This window comes from Lutjanus erythropterus, chromosome 8 (assembly GCF_056507025.1).
Source record: "Lutjanus erythropterus isolate fLutEry1 chromosome 8, fLutEry1.hap2, whole genome shotgun sequence".
In the NCBI taxonomy this organism is placed as follows: domain Eukaryota; kingdom Metazoa; phylum Chordata; class Actinopteri; order Lutjaniformes; family Lutjanidae; genus Lutjanus; species Lutjanus erythropterus.
In genome coordinates this window covers 9,495,451-9,518,366 of record NC_139324.1, presented here as the reverse complement: position 1 = coordinate 9,518,366, position 22,916 = coordinate 9,495,451, and the positions used below count along the sequence as shown (strand labels likewise).

General features: G+C 37.6%; 1 long non-coding RNA gene across 1 annotated transcript; it reads left to right on the top strand.

The window, feature by feature from the left end:
- Nucleotides 1-5,761: 5,761 nt before the first annotated feature.
- Nucleotides 5,762-6,901, top strand: LOC146322449 (uncharacterized). The gene is made up of 2 exons (XR_014771296.1): nt 5,762-5,887; nt 6,713-6,901. It is a non-coding gene; the product is annotated as an uncharacterized LOC146322449 (long non-coding RNA).
- The last annotated feature ends 16,015 nt before the right edge of the window (nt 6,902-22,916 follow it).

The following is a 22,916-nucleotide window of genomic DNA, read 5'->3' as shown; positions in this document are numbered from 1 at the left end:
ACTATTTATTCATAGATCATCAATCACATTGAGAATAGTTATTTGATCACTGTGGTTGTATTTTTAACGTGTCATTCAGCTGATTATGATAAGTTGATTTTTCAAGTCAGTCTTTCAGGCAGGAGCTGAGGGTAACCCCAGATCAGTTGAGTGCTTCATAGATGCCCGTTGATTTCTCACCATCACGCAAGTACAACAATATCTCAGTTACACAGTTTCCAGTATCGAGCAGGAATAAAAGACATATCTTAATTTTCTACAGCATGTTTGGCAGCTTCACTTAAAGGTACAATTCACCCTAAAATCAAAAGTACATATTTCCTGCTGTCTCCATATATTGTGCACTTCTGTGCCTTCACTTTTCAAACCAGGAGATCTGTCTACTCACTTTGAAAATCTTTTCTTTGTTTCCTCCTGGTAAATCCGCCATCATGCTGCCTCCGCTTGCACTGCTGGCACACCTGCCTCTTAAAGGTGATGAGAGCTGACTTTCTGATTGGTTTATCGCAAGTTTGGCCTAAACTTGCCTGTGAATTAATGAGGGCACATGGGCACAACTGATAGGTGTATCCCACTTTGCGCTGGTAGCGCAAAGGTTGGGGCAGGGAAAAATATCACTTGCGCCCCTGACACAAGATGGCAAAGGTGGATATGGACACACCTTGAATAAATTAAATCCATTGTGCCTTGTGCTTTCCACTTGCGCTTTAGATCAGCATAAGATGAATCTCATCTTCAGATGAGTCGGAGTTGGACTCCAGCTGGTCTGCTTCTATGGCCTCCTCTATGTCAGCCTCAGAGGAGGATGAGGAGCCATCCTCGCACTCAGAGTGCATAATCATTTCCAGAGCCTTCTGTGTGCTGTACTGTCTTGCCATCTCAAAAAAGGCTACTCCTGCACTAATGAGTACCAAAACAAAGTCCAATTTTGTTTTCCTTCTCGCTACTCATCGTTTTTGTTATTGAATTAGTTAGAACACAGAGTGTGGCCTTCTAAGAGAAAAGACTTTTGAATTTGGACACACACACACACACACACACACACTTTTTTTTTTCACACACACCATTATCCAACATCAATAACAACACACACTTATCATTTCAGTAGCAAGGCACCCTTGCAGAGAACAATAAAAATTGTGAAATTTTGCCCCCTGCTTTGAATGGGAAAAGTAGTGCCATCTGGTGGACAAATACAAAAATTAAAAACTGAAAGCTAGTAGTCTAAAATGAAATGTTAACATAAAGGAATGTATTAATTTATGTTAAGATAAATGTGGGATCAGAGATGGCAGTTTCAATGCTTTTCAATTGGACATTTTTTGCCGTTAGGAACAAATGTGTCGGTTTTTGTGTAGCTTAGCCATTTTAGGCTAATTTAAGGAACTGAGATGACAATTCTAAAAATTTTTAAAAATGAATATCCTCTGGCAAATATGAACTATATTCAGTCAACACAGCCAAAATGGCTTGAAAATAAAAAAGGGGTAAGATAATCCACAGACCTTGACCAGTTTCATGTAGGAACTATTTTCTTTCTGCAGTAGAATCCACCAGAAATACTTTCTCTCTAATAGAGAGAAAAGAGTTCCTGCATGAAACTGAACTGAAATCTCAGTGGTTAATATCTCCAAAACTCTGCAACTCACATCAAAACAGCATATGATATGATGAATAAATAGCACTTTTTATGCCTTTAATTGATAGGACAGCTAAAGACATGACAGGAAATGGGGGAATGACATGCAGCAAAGGGCTGCAGGCAGGATTCAAACCCATGGCTGCTGCAGAGGACTCACAGCCTCTGTACATGGGGCGCAAGCTCTACCAACTGAGCTACCCAGGTGCTCCAGACCTGGGTAATATTCACTTTGAACAGATACCTGAGAATCCTCAGTGCCACAGTACTGAGGAAATATACCAAAAACAATGCTACTGATTTAAAGAAAGTTTTCCCTTCTCCTCTATGTCAGTAAACCAAACATCCATGAGCTGTGGGCAAAACAAGACATCCAAGGACCCCATTCTGAGATCTGGGAAACACTGATCAACATTCCCCACCATCCCCAGACATTCTATGGATCAAACAAACAACTGATCGATTGAGAAAAGAATCGTTGGCTGCAGCCCTACATACATTCATACCCCAAACTATTGTTAACAGGTCATTTTCATCAAAACCTGAGAATGACCTGCGAGTTCAATACGATGACTCCCAGTGTTACTCAACCTGCCCATATGGAAAAGGAGAACAAGCACCCAGATATTGACGCAACACTTCTGTCACCTTTCAGCATTCAAAGGGTGGTGAACTTATCCTTTTTCACTCCACATGTTGCGAAATATGATGCTCACCAAAAGGAAGAAGAACCTAACTTCATGTTTCTCTGTTAAAATGGTGATGATGTTGTGAAATGTGATGTTTATTACTAATACTGTGAAATCTATGTCTCTGTCTGTCAGTCTGTCTGTCTGTCTGTCTCTCACTGTCTCACAATTCCAATAGCTTTATCGGCGTGACCAGTACTAATGTGTGTGTGTGTGTGTGTGTGTGTGTGTGTGTGTATATATATATTTTAGCTGTCACAATATCAGATCTTCTTTCAAAACAATTCCCAATAATTTTATTGTCATATCTAAAATTTGAAGAGAACAAATGCAGTCAGATTCATTGTTAACTTAGTTTATTGTGTCTTTTTGTACTTTCTTTTAACTTTTTTTGTGTTAAGGTAGAGTGTCTTGCTCCTGTCTGTCATCTTCTCCGACATGCGCAGCTGTTGTAGCTATAACTGTGGCATTAGAGCATGACATCAATATTTAATTTATAAAAATAGGAACTTTCTGGCACTGTACATGGAATCGTAGTTTGGTTAGACTACGATCAAAAAAGCCATTTTTGGCCAAAAAAGGAGGATGAAATCTGTCTGGAGCTGCAGCTATTGTCTTTTTACCCTGAAGACTTTTTTTTTTTGGCAGCCATAGCTTATGGAGACTCAAGAAGACGAGCCACCATCATAATTTAGAGGAAAAGACACCGAGCCATAGACACAGTCTTTGATGGATATTTTAGTTTTTAGTTAAATATGAACACTTTTTTAAATTTGGTGTACAACATACTGCAATAGATTTTTGAGTTTTCTGCCGACCTTTACTTGAGATAATTCCTTAAATAATTCCTTCCTTAAATAAATTTATAGTAAAAGTTAAAGTTAGAGAAACTCTAGAAAAAAAAAAGAAAAAGTTTTTCAAAATTTGGTCACAGTTAACTCAAATAAAATTTATCTAAAGAAGAAAAGTAAATTATCTCAACAAAAGATCAGTAGTTGGTAAAACTTTTCCAAACCTGAAGAATTTGACTTGGGCTCAAAACTGATGTACTATGTATGTAGTATGTTGGCTTGACATTTTGAGCTGTCTCAACTTTTTCATAGATCTAAAACAATGAAACATGAAAAATATTTAAGAAGAATATATAATGTTATTCATTTCCATATCATTTTTGGAGAGAAGTTAAAGAGCCGCATGTCGCTCTGGATCTTTCAAGTGGACAAGATGTGGTGTGGTGTCTTCTAAGGTTGTCTTCCAATGGAAAAAATGTGATGAAGTGAAGTGCATGCAGTAGAGCATTATCTGGCCTCTACGTGCCTTTTAATGGTTAACAGTTCCCTGTGTGCTTTTATTACTGAGGTGTAGTAGTTGTTCTAATTTAAGTTATATAGTAAAACAATTTTATTCTAAACCAAGGATTGGAACTTTTTCACCATAAATGTCAAATTCACTGTGAACTTTGTTTATTATGTCTTTTTAAACATTTTCTTTTAACTTTTGCATAAAACACAAATACACATTTACAAACCAACCAAACAAAAGTGATTGATAGATGTATAAGCATATATTAAAAAAAAAAATCACACACGAGAAAGCAATCGCACGATCACAATGTAAGTCTGGAGGAGATAATTATTGACTGTTCTGCATGTTTCCTCTGATTTCCCCATTAAAGGGTTTCATGAGGGGAGTTTTACCTCATGCAAATCAAGGGTCTTAGGATAGCAGGTTTTACACACTGTACAGACTGTCCCTTTAGGCAAATCTGTCATTTGTGGCATTAGGCTGTAGAGATAAAATGTACCTGTCAAGCAAAGAAGATTCAGACCTGCAACTTTTTAGTTCTAAGTCTACCTCTGTAACCTTTATGGGCAGAATGTGTCCATTTTACCACGTCTGCAGAGAAAAAAGATATGGAATGTGACAGTTTGTACTGTGTATGAGACTGGGCTCTCTGTCATTCATTATGGACACGAATGATACTAATTAAGATTCAGTTCCATTCAGGTCAAACAGAGTCAGGGTGCTGCTGTTTTGCATGTTGGCTCACTGGAAATGTTCTGCTACACTAAATGGAAAAGGACTTTAATTAGTATCACACTTTAGTATCATTCTTAACACCTAATAATAATAATAACAATAATAATAATAATAATAATAATAATAATGATGTTTATCATATAGCAGATAAGATGCCTTGAAAATAGGTTGTCTTACTTTTTAATGGTCAGTCTTTATATTTTAACTGTCTTAATTGTTTGATAAATGCAAAGTGAACCAAAAACGGACGATCACACACGTATTTCAAAATGTGGATGTAAAAGGTTCTAAAACGTTCAGGGATTGTGCCATTTTCTGTGTTACAACACAGAAAATGGCACAATCATACTCCTACACCCACACCTCACTGGCACGAATGTAGGGAAACAGCCCGGAGTTCAGAAAATAAGATTTCCATGATTTGTTTGTATTTATGTTTTATGCAGATTAATTCATAATGAAAATAATAATTAGTTAATGTTACAGTAAAATAGTTCAGAATGAGCTCCACCGCAATAATATAATGATATTATATATAATAGTTTTAACTTCACAGGAGCTATTTTACTGCACTTTTTCCAGTACTTTTACTTTTAATACTTTAAGTACTTTTTTCTAATTATACTTTCACTTACATAAATTAAATTGTTAAAAATTGTAGCAAAATCTCAAGTGTAAATTTCCACAAAAAAAAAAAAAACGTTGGTGGGAGTGAAGTTGGAGTCTGAGTGTGATGATGGGGACTGGACTGTTTCTAGCTGAGGTGTGGCTTCATTCACTATAAAAGCAGAGCCAGTTCACTGCTGAGTCTTTTGATCTGCTCTCAAGCTCACAGTACGTTTGTTAGACGCCGTGTGTCTGTATAGGTGTATTGACGGACTGATCGTCTTTAACTGTATTGCATTATTTTGACATATCTTTATCAGTAAGGCTGACTCTACTGATGTCTTTATACAGTCATGTGAGACATTGATTTATGATATAATTATCACAAGTTGAATGATGCAAACTGCATCTGTATTTCGGTTATTAATTAATTTTTTTTTTTTCTTTTCTCCACAGTCTCACTCATCTCAGGGTTTGGACCTCATCTGAAAATCCAAAATGTACAACACAGGTAAATCAGTCATAAACTTACTTGTTGTAACTGTCTTTTGTTCATTCCCCATCCTATTTTGTCAAACTTTCTTTCAGGAAATTTAAGGAGCAAAAATTGGCAGCATATTTGACAAACTGAAAGATCTAATGATGAGCCCAATCTCTTTTTGTTTTTACCAGGAAACTGTTATCCTCAGACCTGCGTTCCTGTCTGTCCTCCACCGGTGTGCCCTCCTCAGATCTGTCCTCCTCAGATTCCTCAGATCTGTCCTCCTCAGATCTGTCCTCCTCAGATTCCTCAGATCTGCCCTCCTCAGATCTGTCCTCCTCAACAATGTGTACCAGTGTGTGGCCCAACTTTTGGGTTGTCATTGCCAGGGTTTCGTATTGGCTTTGGATGCTAGGATCCTGGGCGATGAGGGTAAGATCCACTTAATTTATTGATAAATGTACAGTAAAAATCACTGAGTCTCTGTTGTACCAAAATAACCATAGTCCACTGACAGTAAGCAATAGCCACATTTAACTCATATTAAAAAGCTAGTTTCACTAATGCAATTACTGAAAATGTTAGCTAAATATAAGGATCATAAAAAATCACCATGACAATAATAGTCCTCAAGAAACTTTAATGATTTTAATTTGATCTGTTTTCCAACAAGTCCTCTGTCTAAAATAAATCATTTGTCTTCCAAATTAACCTGTTAAACTGTTCCAAAAATGACTCATATGAGCTTTTCCTGATGCCACCTGTGTTTTTAAAGTTTGCTGAAGTGTATGAACTACCTGGTTAAACATATGGAGCGCTCATCATAAAGTGGCTATAATCAATAGTTTTTTAAACATCAACTGATCAGCGACTATAATGAGAAATGTGTCACTTATAGTGACAGACTCACAGAGAATAATCATCAGACTTTGCTTTTCTCTTCAGCTCAGGAGCTGTTAGAAACAAAAACAGAGCGAAAAGTTAAATGAATATCAGACAGACACGATTCTCTGAATAAGCAACATTTTGCTAACACATTAGCCATATGAACTTTTAAAAGGTGATAATGTGTCAGTGAGATATCGTCATAATTCAAAGATACAATAAGGAAATTAAATTGAATATTGACACATTGTGTTATTCAATCATTTACAGTGGTATTGATTCTCTCATTCAATTATAAATTCACAACTTCATGAATTGAGTGATTGGCTGAATGATCACTAAATGAAATGAACATGTTTGTCTCCACTGTAGAACTTCAACAACTCTAGAAGCAGCAACTCTGACCAGATGAAGATGTCTGGATGGGAAGAGAAACAAGCTGGGCAGCCACCTGGAGATCTTAATCCTGCTCCGTGATCATCATAATAATCACCTCATATAACCACCAAATTTTTAAAGCCTGTGATTTAATGCTTGTTTTTGTTGTTGATTGTTTTTTTTGTTTTTTTTCAAATAACGTGCTAATAAATGCCAATTAAAATGTCAGGTTTAGCTTTCACATATGATATAACCTTGTGTGAAGTGTTGATCCAATACATTTTAAGAACTAAACATTTGAATCAGCTCCACTCTCTGACTCTGTCTTTACATTAGTCAGTATACGACATAATGTATGCTTTTGATTTATTAGACTAATCATAATAATCATAATCCTCCTGTGATAAACAATATAAAACTGCCTTCTGTTTATCATAAAAGCATGCAAACTCTACAAAGCCTTGCCTCTTTATTTTCTTTTCCTTTTCACTTCATTTGCAATAATTTTGCTACTACTAATAATATTAATATTCCAAAACAGAAAAAACACAGCATAATAAGAAATGAAAGTAAATTAAATACAAGTGACACTGGCAAAACACTACTACCCCTTGTCTCAGGTCTTGCCCTGGGGGCTGAGAGTAACAACTGGTCTGCAGATCTGACAGTAGGAGTGGGGTGTAAGAGATGAGAAGGTCAATTCTGTAGGAGTTGGCACAGCCACTCAGTGATTTAAAAACAAGTAATAACAGTTTAAAATCAATTCTAAAAAACACAGGGCAAGAATAGGGGTGACGTGGTCACATTATTAAGCTCTTGTAAGAACCATGGCTGTGGTATTTTGCACAAGTTGGACGCAGTTGATTGATTTCTGGAGGAGTCAAGCAAATAAGAAGTTAGTTATCTAGGTGGCTAAAAGCATCGCTAAGAGTTTGTGTATCAATGTATGAAAAGTATGATCTGACCTGGGCAATACAAAGGTTACTTCCAGACTTCTGGCCTCAAGAGTGCATTGCAGATCCCGTGCATCAAATATCCTACTTACACAATCTCTGTACACTTTGGGTACAAATACCATCACTTCAGTTTTTGTTGTTGTTTCATGTAAGGAAGATGCTGGACATCCAGGACTTTATGGTTCTAGGACAGGTCAAGAATGGGATAACAGACCAAATAGAGTGGTGCATCATCAGCATAAAAATGGAACGAAATACTGGAGTTGCTGATTGTTGTTGTCCCAGTGGTAACATGTAGATACAAAGCAGTAGAGGACCAAGAATAGCCCCTTGAGAAACACCACAGGTGTTATTTGAGCAGTCAGAGAACAGAGAAGGTTCTGCTGCTTAAACTAGTTTAGAGCAGTCCCAGTCATGCCTGCCCAGTTTTCTAGTTAATCGATAAATATGCTGTAATTGACTGCATCACAGTAGTGGTAGTTTTACCAGATATAAGTGCTGGCATCTTGCACTGGTGACGTCAGAGTCTGCGCAGTAGTGATCAGTGCTGAAGCTGTGATATCTAGTTCCCGCCCACACAGACTGACTGACTCAATCATAAGCAGAGCTCAACAGTCAATCATAGCATAAAACCCTGTATCATCAAATAACTAAATAAGACTAAATTGATCAGAAAACCAAACACTTGAACCAACATCAACATGATGAGAACTACCTAAAATGACAGAAACTGTTGTTTGGACAAATTTATTTGATGTTTTAGTTTGATCCACGTGCTATCTATTAATAACGTGACATACCAGATGGTTTGTTACACAGAACCATCTGGGAAGAAACAGTTGGGAAAAGGGCGGGTGCTTTCAAAAACAAAAAAACACTTGGCAGGTGATTGGATAAACCATGTGTCTAACAGGGGGTAACTTCAGCCAATCTGATCAACTCAGCAAGCCAGAAGGAGAACGAACACCTATGTTCCGTCCTTAAAAGCCTTCAGTGCCATTCTTTGCTCTTCTCTCAATGAAGAAATACTCTCCAGTTTTGATATAACTGATGCTTTCACAGTATCTACACTAACCTCTTTTGTTTGTTCGAGATGAGTAATTTGCATGGACACTTCTCGCTGTCAGCACACCTAAAACCCTGCCCAGGTTTGGATAAAAATTTAGAAAGAATGTGCACGTTCAGTCACAGGGCTGAAGCCATTCGTCCATTTTCCTCTGCTTATCCCAGGTTTGGGTTGCAGTGGCAGCACGGTAGTCCAGCTGCTTATTCACCCAGCAATGCTTTCCAGCTCCTCTTTTGGGATCCCAAGGTGTTCCTAGGCCAAATGGAACATGTAATCCCTCCTCAGAGTTCTAAGTCTACCTGGGGTCACTGAGTGTAGTGAGGGGACACATCATGCCAAAGGTTTGCAAAGGCTTGCACATCCGAACATGATAAATATTACGTGCTATATGTCAAAAAAGGAAAAATAGTCAGCACACTAGATAATGCTCCCATGAACATTCACTAATATACCATCGCAAAAGCCCGTCTGTGCTGTTGACCACTGTGGTGTTTTAATGAATGTTGGAGGGGACATGTCATACCTCAATGAGAGCAGCATCTTGAGTCTTGCCTGTAGGTGCCTGCACTGTTGTTGTGGGCATGGACAACAGTGTGGAGGATGGAATGAAAAGCGGGGTGGACAAGTGGTCCACAGGGTCGCCATCCAGCCAACGTTGAAACTGCTCCATGCTCCTGTGGACACAACACATACAAACAAACACAGACGCATATTACAGATTTTATTTTAATAATAATTTCAATGGAGTCCCACGAACCACTTTCTGTGTGAAGTTTAATTCTATGTAAAATTCATTATAGGAATACTTTGGATTACTTGAAGCAGGGTTAGATGATCCATATTCAGTGTATTATCTGCAGTCGATGGCGGTCAACACACCCCCAGGAGTACCAGTGTAGGAAACTAAGCAATATACTGCTGTGGACAGGGTCGGCAGCAAAATGTATTTTAGTCGCCTAAAAAACTCTAGTTCAACCAGACTCCATTGGTCATTTTACCTTGCAGAAAACAAGAGTTGCTTGTCTACTGCTCCCTTGATTGGTTAGTTTGTGTTGTTGAACAACTTAGGCAAGTCCAAACTAACCCTTTAAAACATCAAAGTCACACAATTACACAAACTAACTAACCAACTTTAGCAGTGGTAGACCAGAAACTCCCAAGTTCTGCAAGCTAAAATGACTTATTTCACTAATGAGACTGGTGGCTTTGAAGAGAGCAATATTCGACTTTTCTCACCAGAAAAGGCTGTCTGACAGAAAGCTAAAGCACTGACAATATTCTAAATAGAGTTTACACTCAAACTGACATTGTTTTTTTAGGTGGCTAATAGGGCTGAACGATTTATCGTTTTCTGATCGAAATTGCGATTTCAGAGAATGCGATCATGTGATCGCCAAAGCTGCAGTTTTTTGCAGTGCTCCTGAGGGCTGTACTATGAAGCAAGCTCAACATAGCCAGGCTTTCTTTGCATGATCTGGATCGACAAAGCCTAAAACTGCAATCAGAGATAACGGGTATCATGATGGTGGTTATCAACTCACTGTGTTAATCCAGGCTTTCGTCTTCAGACTCTGTGCGCGCTCACATAAAAATGGCGTTTGTTGCGTCATTTGACTCTTCTTCCGCATGAAATGAAGTGATCGCGAGCCACTTAAGCAAAATGATCAAGTTGTTATAATTATGAGCTGTGGAAAATATACTAAATACATTACGGCAAAAAGCAACATTGTTGCTGCAAATAAAGCAGGAGAAGAAGTATGCTGTCAGAAAATGACTGATGGACTAAATGCGGTCTTAATGCTGCCGTTTATTCTAACATGAAAACTGCACATTAAACAATAAAACTCCATACAGCAGATTTAAACATGATGAAGTCTGTCTGACACTGTCCTATGATGACAGAGACGTGGACATCACTGAAGTTTTTGACCAAACCAATGTAAAATGAGTGTAACTGATTTAAGACTGTCTGTGATAAATGATGATGAATTTTCTAATCAGTGATCTGAGCTGCAGTATCACCGAGACAAAACAGATAACAGTAAAAAGTATTCAAAGTGTCTGTAGTTGTTTCATCATTATTTTACTGTGTGGATTATATACCATGTAAATTTAAAGTGTTAATATGATCTGGAGGAAATGCCGAGGTTGCCTGTTTTCTGCTGGACAGGTAATTCATCCTACACACATAATTGTAGTTTGTTGTGAGATAGCTTTCGCTCGTCATTTTGTCCGCTTACGGCCACCGTACTCTTGGTGAGAGAGGGGCGGTGTCGGGGTAAATCCTCTTAGTTGCAATCTAAGGTTTGAACGCTAGATGCCACTGGAAATCACACACTTCTCCTTTAACTTAATGTGCAGTATGGTTTTTAATAACAGAGCCCTTGAGTTTTCAACCCCAAAGAAATAAGGAGCAGGTGCACACGTCAACAAAAGGTTAAGCTGCTATGCTAACAGGACCAGTAGGTCCGACATTACAATCCAGAGGCACGAAACTAAAATACAACTGAGCTTACACACAGTTGAAATGAGCAGACAGGACACCGTTTAGCTGTTGCTGCATTGCCCTCTTGTAGCAGAATGACGGGAGAACCAACAGTACAGAACAGGCGTGTCAGACAGCTGCCCAATGCTCTGCTGCCATCTACTGACGCTTTTAGGTATTGACCCCAAAAAAAAGTCCATGAAGACTGAATAAAAGCCTCTTAAGACTTAAAAAAAAAAACATATTATCAAGTGCTGGAATGATTATACAAAAACTATTGACCCATATGGTAGGTAATAACATTCACAAAATGTGACCACATCTTTTGAGTGTCACAATTGCTTCTTTTTAATCTGTGATTGTAAAGTGTCCTATAAGGCTTTTATTTGTAAAGGCTTGGTCTATAATTGTGATTGTAAATGAAAAATGATGAATAAAGTTTATAGAAAAAGTTCATTCTAGAACGCTGTCATCTTGACACTGTGATGTCACAGTGTGTCACCTCTGCCTGCATAAGGCACAAAGAGCTTTAACTCCATTTTTTTTTAACATTTCATTGCGAACGAGACAGTACAAATTAATCTGTAGAATCACACAAAGAAAACAGCAGTTATTTTTCCTTTGGATTCAGACACATTCACAGCATCATGTTAGCACTTGGTTTCATTTTGGGTGCTGTAATAACCAAAGGTGTTAGAAAACTCGTGGAGACATACTTGTCTTCTGAAGAAACAGACAAAGCTGGAGATGGAGAATCCACATCAGAGCCTGGAGAGTATCAGTACGCTGATTTTTTTTCGACAGAGAGCTCAGAAATATCAGACAAAACTGGACACTTGACAGCGATAGATGTCGAAATCAGTGAAACCACACCACAAGTTATAGGGTGCAGTGGCAGCACAGAGGACAAACTAAGAGCAGAATATTTGAAGAACTGCTCCAAGTCCATTTGCAGGTTTCCCAACAGATATAACAACTGTTGGATGAACGCAATGTTGCAGGCGACACTAAAGCTGAAGGCTGTGCAGGACAAATTAATGCACCAACCCTCAGAGTCCCTGACACAGCTGTCAACAACACCAGCATTTGCTGAACTGTTTCTAACAGCCCTCAAGAACCCAGGAAGGATTTTTACACCAGCAGAAATATACGCACCTCTAGTAGAATTAAGTGAGGTAATACCGTCATTGAATCTGAGGCGGTGTAATGATGCAATGGATCTAGTAAAGCCTTTATTGGACTGGTTTGATGCATGTGGAGTTAAAACGACCATTGAGATAACAGAAAAATACAGATGTGAAAAATGTGACCTCTTCATATCTACCACTTCAAAGCAGGGCATTTATTATCTACTTCAACGTGAAAATACAAACGACAGCATTAATTCTATTCTTACGGACGCCATCAGTCAAAGCCAAGGAATTGGAAAATGTATGAGATGTGGCTCCATCACACAGAGGAAAACAGTGTGGAACAGCCCGGACTTTTTGACCGTTTCTCTCAGTCGACCAGTCGTCGATGATCGCATAGTCGAACAGCCCGTGTATCCGTCTCAGTTTGTGGAAATTCCTGTGGACGAAGAGACGACACAGCTCTACAGACTGTCCTCTGTCATCTGTCACACAGACAGCGCAATCAGAGGACATCTTTTGACATACTTGTTCTGTGATCATCGTGTTACCATCAAAGCGGACGGCTTGCAACTAGCAATCCTTCCAGGAGAAAGGCCGACCAGCGTATACAGAAATGGGACCATCTATTTCTATGAAAGGTGTAACAGACAGAGGGGGAGGTGCACATAAGATAATGCAACATTTTACACTCCATATGGTCTATTTCAACTGTCCCTCCAAGCCTTCGAGAAAACATCCCCATCACTACTTTGAAAAAATTCACCTCCAAAATAAATTGGTGACAGACTTAGTAGAGACCGAACATGCTCCATTGTCCCCTCACTCGAGAACAAGACCCTGAAATACCTGAACTCCCTCCCTTGGGGTAAGAACTTTTTATTTGCTTTGTTTTACAAACTCATGGAAAAAAGAAAAAAAAAAACAGACCACATCAGCCACATCTCACATCGCCATCCAGTTATTACAGCACAAACATTCCCTGACATGCTGATTGTGCAGCTTTCACCTGCCTCTCTTGTTCAGCATGTCCTCCCAGTGGGTTTTCTCTGGGTGCTCCAGTTTCCCCACCGCCAAAAAAAAGACAACAACAATAATAATCATATTATAATGTACTTAATGTACATTATAGAATATTTTTAAGAAGCAAAAAGTCATGATAAATTCTGACAAAGGTAGATAGAAAATGTTAAGTCATTGTGCAGAATGGCACAATTCAGTGTAGTGAAATATTATTAATGTATGTAAACACAAGCATAACCCTGGGGGTGAAGTGATCTGTGGTGCCGATCCCTTGTGATTATTTGATTAAACCTAAAGTTAACTAGACTATACACCATTTAAACTTTGGCACAGGTAGCCAAGATGGGCAATAATGCAGAATCTTTGTTGAACCTGAGAGCCAATTATCACTTGTGTGATTTGGGGATGCATATCCTAAAGTCGCTTGCAATTTATCAAATTACAACTGACCAGTGGATACGCAATAAATTTCAGGCCAGAGATTCAAATTAAAAGTTTGTTTTTATCTGCAAAATATTAGCATTTTAAGTAAACTGGTATTTTATTTAAATGCTTCCTTCTATTTAAGTTTTATGGCACTACAGCGGTAACTTCAGATGTGGCCTTTTGTGCATGTAATGATGATGCAATCCTTCCTGAATACTGAAAATTAATTAAAAAAAAATATTTTATTGATTTAAAAATGCTTTTATTGCTCATCCGGAGGTTATGATCAGAACTCATATGAACAGCCTGTTATTCATGACAGTGGTCTGCTATCCAGAAATAACAGACCTTAGAATGCTGTAATTGACCAATCAGAATTGAGTATTTAATAAAGTTGCATAATAAACAGAAATAATATGTGGCCTTCTAAAGTAATATAAATTACTGATGATGAAAACCTGAAAATACTGAATGATGATGATATTTACTTTTAATTTTACACAGTGGAATAGTTTTGCATTGCATAAAAAAAAATCATAACTTGGTTTTGTATTCTGAGCGTGACTCATGCATCACGTGACTCACGCACCACGTGACTACCAATAAAGACGGCAGCGCCCTGCTCTGCTGGATTCGCAACAAGATCCAAGAGTACCTGGCTAGCTAGGGCTTCTGTTTTAGATCATATTTTTCAAATAAATTGAAAAGTTTCATTGCATATTTACCTTTCATTATGTTAAGGGCTTTGGTGAAGGAAAGAAACACATTAAACCTAGGTTTCACTTTCATATATTTACATTTGTGTATGTAAAATTTTCCAAGTATTAGAATATTGTTTACCAGAAAGTTCCTTTCATTATTGTCCATAACAACACCATAAATAATGTCCTTTTGAGGGGTTCGAGTCGGATCTTTGTGTGCATCCAGTCATGTATATCGGTCCAGAGTGCTTCAGAAAACATACATTGAAAGAATATATGATCTGAGGTTTCAATATCATCACAAAATACACATTTATTTGTTTCAAAACCAAATCTCTGTCGTAATAGTTCACCAGATGGGTACACACCATTTAAAGTTTTACAGTGAATTTCTTTTGCTTTTGGACTTATGGGAAATTTTAAGTATTTAGAGCGTAAAGAGTATATAATATCTTTGGAGAAGATTTGTTTAAGGGAGTTTCGAAAAGACAATAAAGGGTGTGTGATGTCATCAAACATCTTTCTAATTGTTTTATTAGGAATTTTATTACTCTCAAAGTCACAACTTCCAACTAGGAGATGTGGAAGATGAGTCTGAGTCGAATTCAAAACAATCCCTTGAATTAAATTTAAAGAAGGATTAGGGATGGCTTTCATTATGGATGCAAAGAAATTATGGTCGACTACTATATCATATTTAAGGCAAAAAATTTTCATGTGTCAACACACGCCCATGTTTGTCAATCAAATTAAAGACCAAATATTTTTAGCCATCCAGTCTTTGTTATACAACGATTTGTTTTTAACTGTAATGTATCTATTGTTCCATATCGGTGTGTTGTGCGGGGTGAAACTGTGATTGTACAAAAGTTTCCAATACAAAAGGACTTGCTGGTGAAACAGGGATAATTTAACAGGAAGTTTCTGAATATTGAAATCACATTTTAATTAAAAAGTCGATGCCTCCAAGTTTCTTAAAGATTTCTCTGGGGATATGATACCAGAAGCTCTTATTGTTTACAAAGGATTTTAACCAGTTAATTTTCAGTGTCTCATTGATAAAATCAAAATCAACAGCCTGTATGTCCCCATCTTTGTTTTCTTTGGTCATCTCTGTTCTCTTAATGTAGTTCATCTTCTTTGATTTGGTTGACCTTTTTAATGGCTCTGTTACGAATGGCTAAAGAATATACTGGATAGATAAATCTCGATATGCTTTCCATTTAGTAATAACTTGACCCAGTAAACTGATGTCTCTCAATAAGCAGGAATTGAGTTTAGTTTGACATTCAGTTATTACTCTCTCATATTTTCTCTTTGTTGGGTTTTTAGATATATGTATTCCTAAGTATTTGACAGCTGATTTTATGGGAATGTTGTATGCTTCTGTTAAATCACTCTGATGAATCGGCATCAACTCGCATTTGTTCAAATTAAGTTTAAGCTCCGAAGCGTTGGAAAATGTATTAATTGCTTGTATTATCTTGGGGACCTCAGTTAGGTGTTTCGTAAAAATGGTTGTATCATCTGCAAGCTGGCTTATGACAACAGGTAACCCAATAACATTTAAAGGAGCAATGTCTGAATTCTTAATAAAAATAGAAAGCATTTCTGTGGCAATTATGAAAAGAAATGGAGAGATAGGACAGCCTTGTTTGACTCCACGTTTGATAGCAAATCTTGGTGATGTACCTCCTGGTAACGAAATAGAGCTGTTTATATTGTCATAAAGAGACTCTATAGTGGCAGGAAATTTATTCCCAAAGCCGAAAAGTTATAAGCAACGAAAAATAAAGGGATGTTCAATTGAGTCGAAGACTTTATGAATGTCAAGAAACAAAATAAAGCCATCGTCTTCTATTAGATGTTTATAATCTACGAGATCAATCACCAAACAGATGTTGTTGTTGTGAATAGATCAATCTTTCATAAAACCAGATTGAAAGTCATTTATAATTTTGTCTAGATTACTTTTTAATCTATTGGCATAAACAAGGGTTACAGTCTTATAATCAGTATTTAATAACATGATAGGTCTAAGGTTATCCAATATTTTGGAGTCTTTTCCCGGTTTGGGGATTAAAGTAATTATACCTTGTTTCATAGTGGGAGGAAATGACAGATTATTAGTTGCTTCCTTCAACATAACAATAAAAGGATTTTTTAATAGGCCCCAAAAGTGTTGGTAGAAATTAGATGTAAGGCCGTCACAGCCGGGAGATTTATTTAAAGATAGGCTGTCTACAGCTTTGTCCAGTTCAAAAATAGTAATATCAGCTTCACATAACTTTACAAACTTCTCGTCTATACAGGGGATAAGATGTTTGATATGGCTGAAAAAATAGTCTGCATCAGTTGCAGAAATTCAGATGAATATAATTTACTGTAAAAATTAGTAATCAAATTTGGATCTGTGCATAGTTGGTTTTGAATCATTAAGGTTTTAATTGAATTTCTCTCTTGCCTTCTTTTTTCCAAACAACAGAAATAAGCTGTGCTTCTTTCACCATCTTCTATCCATTTAGCTCTGGATCTCATGTAGGCCCCTTCTGCTTTTTTGAGATAAATCTCATTGAGTTTTTTTTGCAGAGTTAGTAATTTCTGTTTATCACTGTCAGTTGGTGATGCTTTATTACAATAAGTGTTTATTTTTTTTAATTAAATTGAGTTCTGCTAGTTTGTTATTTCTGTTAAATAATTTCTCAAAATGAATGGAAAATTCTCGAATTTAAAATTTTAAAAATTCCCACTTTGATACATATGATATTATAGTGTTATCAGCCATCACTCCAGTAATTAGAGATTTTATACCATCACAGTATGCTTGACAATTTAATAAGGTTGAATTGAATTTCCAGAAGCCCTTGATTCCACAGCTACCACCAGGGGGTTTGAAACAGAGTGATCTGATAAAGGAGCTGCTGATATACAACAGTCTGAAACAGAACGCATCACTGAGGCAGAAATTAACCAGAAGTTGAGTCTGGATCTTAATGCATTATTGAACCAAGAGTATTGTTTAGTGTCAGGGTGTTTCAAGCACCAGGGGTCTACTAAGTCATGATTGCCATAGAAATGAGATAAGACAGGGTTATGATAGCTGTGTTGACTTTTAGAAGGGTATCTGTCCAGATATTAATAATAAACCATATTATAATCTCCTCCTGCAATTACATTTGCAAATGGATAGATAATTTAAAAATTTTCAATATTATCAGACAGCTCTGTAAGTAATAGTTTGTTTTGAGCTGGGTTGTTGAAGCCATAGATATTAACAAGAATAATATACTGATCATCAATATTCAAAACGCAAATAAGCCAGTGACCATTGTTACTGGATTTAGAGACAACCAATTTACCAGGAGAGTTGTAGAACAGAATTGCCAGTCCAGCTGACTTCGTGGTGCCATGGTCAAAAATAATTTTATCTCCCCCATTGGTTAATCCAGAATTTTGAGTGCGTTTACTGTAACAAAGTAAAGTTTGCTTTCTCGCCCTTACAGAATAAAAAAAAAATAGATTTTCTCTTAGTGATATCTCTTAAGCCCCTAGCATTTACGAAAATACAAGAAAAATCAACATTCATTGTGAACCACAACTAGCAACCACTAGTAAACAGTAAGAAGTCCAACTGAGTGTTTTTTTTTTCATGTGAAGGCCACATTATGAGTTTTCATGGTTTGGTTCTTAAAATTTGCAATATGCACACGAATGAAAAAAGCATATATCCACTAAGTTTATTCATTATCTATTTTAAAAGGCTATATGCTTCACACAATATTTTACATTGTACCTTTGCCCCGTCCCACTTCCATCATGAAGACACTTCATTACAATTCATTTTATTTTTATTCATGAATGGAAAGGAGACAAACAGAGGGAGAAACTGATGATCCAGTTTTAAAGGTAACCTCAGACCCGTGAATGATCTTGCGAGTCTATTAATAACTTCTGTGTTCTATAACAGTCCATTAAAAACATACTAAGATCTGATGAGTCAACGCAATGCATGGGGAAACGTCAACCTTCAGACTGGGCTATGGGATTTATGAATCCCAGTTTGTGAGCTAAACTAAATCCAGTGCTAACATCAGTTTAGCCATTTGACAGGTACTGTGCATTCATGTCTCTATGACCTCACAGTGACCTGTTAACTGAGGAGGTGCTCTCTTGCGGTGGTCTGTCATGTTGTCTGTTTTTATTTTTTATTTTTATTGGTGTATTCTTCATGTTTTAATAAATACATTTTATGTAAACATTACATAGACTTTTAAAATATTTCATGAATAAACTTTGTCTATATATTTTTTTATATCCATGTGCTTATTTTTTAATGTGCCAGTTTTAAGAATGAAAAAATGATTATGCAGAATGCGGCCTTCACACGGAAAAAACAGAAATACCTGTGGAGGTCACATGTTTCCTGTCAACCATGGAGGTTGGAGGTCTGCAGCCAGGTCCCTCTCCTGCTCACTGTGCTGTGTGTCTGTAACCCCTCCCCTCCCCCTTCTACTCAGTGTAGACACACGCCACCACACATCTTGACCAATCGCGTGCGGCTTTAACAGAAAAAAAGAGGAGAAAAAACAAATCGGCTCGCAATCAAGAGCCGGTTTCCGTTGTTCACTTCAAAGAGCCGGTTCTAAGAGCCGGATCGTTCGTGACCGTCATTCAGTTAATACTACATTTGTAGAGTGCTGCTAGATGCAAAAAGAAATCCTGATAGTTTTACTGAATGTAACAGTAGAGACAGAGAGAAGGAGACATTACAGTGATGTTAACATCTTATTATGAGTCTCATGTGTAAATGAGATCCTGTAGCCTGAATGAGAATCTATGAACAAAATTTAAAACTGTTTAAAATATCAGTATTTCTGCAGTAAGATGATCTGCTGCTGTGTTTCATATGAAGAGTGCTGTGGTTTTGATTAGTGTGGAGGAACAGTGATGCTCTGTGTTACCTGCTCTCACAGTGACATGACGTCTCTGTGGGTCAGACTCATGTCTCTGTACTCTGCTGTCTGACATGTTTTACATAAATGATTTGCGGCAATGTTTCTCATCTTTCTTATAAAACCCAAACGCATTCCACACTTGGATGTTATGAAAGTTTGTCACTTCTGTTGCTGTTTTCAGCATGGTTTGTTCTGAGGAAATCAAGAAGAGACACAAAAGAGGGAGGAGGGAGCACTTTTTTTGTGTGTGAGTGTGGCAGCAGGTGTTCAGCAAGAGCAGTGCAGGTAGAGGCAGGAGGAGAGAGAGAGAATTTTTGGCAGAGTGCCAAGACTTCCTGTCAACATCATTTTTACCTGAAGAAGGCCATGGGCATAGCCCAAACTATGGCAACCAAACAGATGCAACAACACACTGAACTGTACAACCAGAAAGTGCAGGGACTCCAGAGGAGGTGGGTGACCGTGCGTTGCTAGACAACAAAGAGGCACATGGCAAAAGGAAGCTTGCCGACTGGTGGGAGAAAGAGCCAAAATGCCACCACTAGTCAACAGAAGGTTGTACATCGAAACCTGATAATGCCAATGAACTTTTTTCCTCTCCTGGACACCAGCCTCCCTGATGAGGTGGACGTGTCCTCAAGGTCCAGCTCCATGGATCTTGATGATGATGATGAAGAAGAAGTGATAACTGATGTCTCTGTGGACTCTGCAGAGGACAGGACTAGGGTGTGGATGTCTCTCCTGCCTTCTGAGACTTCAAGCAAGACAAACCTGGAGGATGTCAGTCCATCTGAAGACACTGGGGTTAGTCAGCAGCTTGACGTGGCTCCTGTTCCATCTGCTGGCATTGTCTTGCCTAAGACAGTTGTCATGCAGTCACCTCACAACCCACCCCAGCCTGATCCAGCCATGGCAGTGGTCTTGAAGACGAGTGACGGGTACACAGATTATCAACAGTGTGGCTGTTGTTGACGACCCCTTTGCCCCCCTGTCGTGCACAGCAGACCAGGGCATGACCGACCCAGCTCTGAACAAAACTTGAGCAGCTCCTGCTCCTCTGGACACTGCAGTTAGAAATCCCCACAACCAGAGCAGGGAGATTGTTGAAACCTGTTACAAGACTTATTGAAATGATGCATCAGAAAACAGAGTTGGTGTTACAGTTGTTATTCCATGTATAGAGTAACACTCTGACAAAGTGTGGCTGTGGATGTTTGTTTATTTCTCATTTTATATTTGTGTCAGTGAGTGATGGGTTTTAGTCAAATCTCTTTTGTCTTACATTCCTGTACTGAGGTAATTTCCAGTTACTGTGTATATGAAATATTTGACTTATTTAATTCTGACTTATTTTTCCCTGTGTGTGGTGACAGGGTCTGGCCAACATTGTTTCACACTGATTCTGACCACTAGATGTCACTGAAAGTTACACACTTTGCTGTTTTTACTGACCTACTAGGCAATCTGTTGCTTTGTGGATTTACACATTGATACTTTGAAACCTAATTTTGCAGGTAATGACAGCATATTTCATCTGCACTGTCACCTTTGTGACACCCAAATGAATAAAGGAGTTGATGTATGGTGATGTATGGTGTCATCATTCATACAGAGTGGTTTGACTAGACTATATACACACACATTTTCAAGGCCTGGTAAGTCATATTGCAAATGTAAAAACTCTAGAAACTGAATTTCAATGGAGTCATTTTTTATCGTTTATTTTATTAAATGCAAAAGCAGGTTTGACACCAGTAACAGCCATGTGTTTTGCTGGGTGTCCTTGAGCAAGACATTTCAAGACATTGATGATATTGGTCTAGTGATTATTTTTCCTGCAGGGCAGTGGGCAATGGAATTACTTCTCTCAGGTGAATTCACCACTTCAAAAATATCACAAAACAGACAGATTTGATGTTAAAACTAAGTGAAACCATTTTAGAATCATAATTATACATTAAAAATCAATCAGACTGCTTAAAAAAACAGAAGCTATTGCACATTATAAATCAAAACTGGGGCAGCAATATCAATTTTTTGGCATTTGTGCTGTTGCACTGGTGTTGACATGTCATGATCTCATGCAGATCATTTTAATCTAGTGACAGCGTGGATGATAAAAACAGGAAAGTAGAAACAGACCTCGTTTGAGCTGCATGTAAAAAGTATAAGTACACAAAACTATGATCCGAAAATGTATTTAGGAAGCCTTTATAAGTTCATAGGAACAAGCTAAAATAAACTGGGTTTATCCAGCTGGTGATCTAATCTAATGCAGCCATCCAACTGAAAGAAAAAAACACTATTGTGACTGCCTAACTGATTAACAGGCAACACTTCGATGTTGCTTAAAACCAGAATCATACTGACCTGAAATAATGTCCTGACTGGCTAACTAGACAGCTAATTATCCGAGTGAAACAAGATGTACCCAGTGGGCATCTTTCTTTCCCAACCACCCCCTTTTTTTAAATATATTTACTACTTTTAGAGTGCTTACAGCTGCCCCTGGCACCCTCTCTCTTTTTTCTCCAAGTACTTAATGTTGGTGTCAACTGGCTCAGAAAATAGTGCAAAATCTGCATCACAATCTTCAAGAGGCCCGGTCCATTTATTTAAAATTAGGGATGCACAATTTTGGATTTTTGTCGACATCCAATATGCCGATATTTTCCATTTCATTTAGGCAGATTGCTGATGCCGATATCTTCACAGATTTTTTCCCACCTAATTGCAGAGAACATCAAGTAGTGGAACCGATGTCTTATTATGCCTTCTCTTATCATGTGCAGGTAATTCATATATTATCTTAACAGCCTGTCTTTATTCACACAAATGTTCTTTTGGGACTAATATGATATTTCATTTTAAAGCCTTTATTGGCTGATACAGATGACATGTCAATATTATTGTGCATCCCTACTTTAAATTATAATTTTCACCAAAACCCATGGGTGCATTATCTTTTTATTTTTTGGGGGGTATTTTATATTATTCTGTAGCGTCCAAGTACTGTGCCTTATATACTCAAATTCAAACAATCAAATTTTGGTTGAAGTATATTTTAGCTTCAAAAGCTCCAACAAGCCCCTCAAATAATTTAACTAATTATTTTATCTCTAAATATAAGATATATCAAAGTTTGGTTGAAATTTGGCTTCATGAATTTACAAAGGCTCTGTCTCATCAACTGATTCATTAAAATGCCTAGAACAGTAGAAGAGGCTGAAGATTAAAGTCACAACAAACAATCTTACTGTTTACCACAGCAGAAACAGACGGAAAACAGAAATGATGAATTATAACTGGATATGGGAATTAATGAGGACTTCAAACATAAAGAACTTGGATGGAGACTTTTGTAATTGCTTGGTCTAATACGAGCAGCCATGATTATTTTCAGAATCGCTACTCCATTATTGACATTTTAAGGCCTAAAAAGATGTGTTCTTTTGC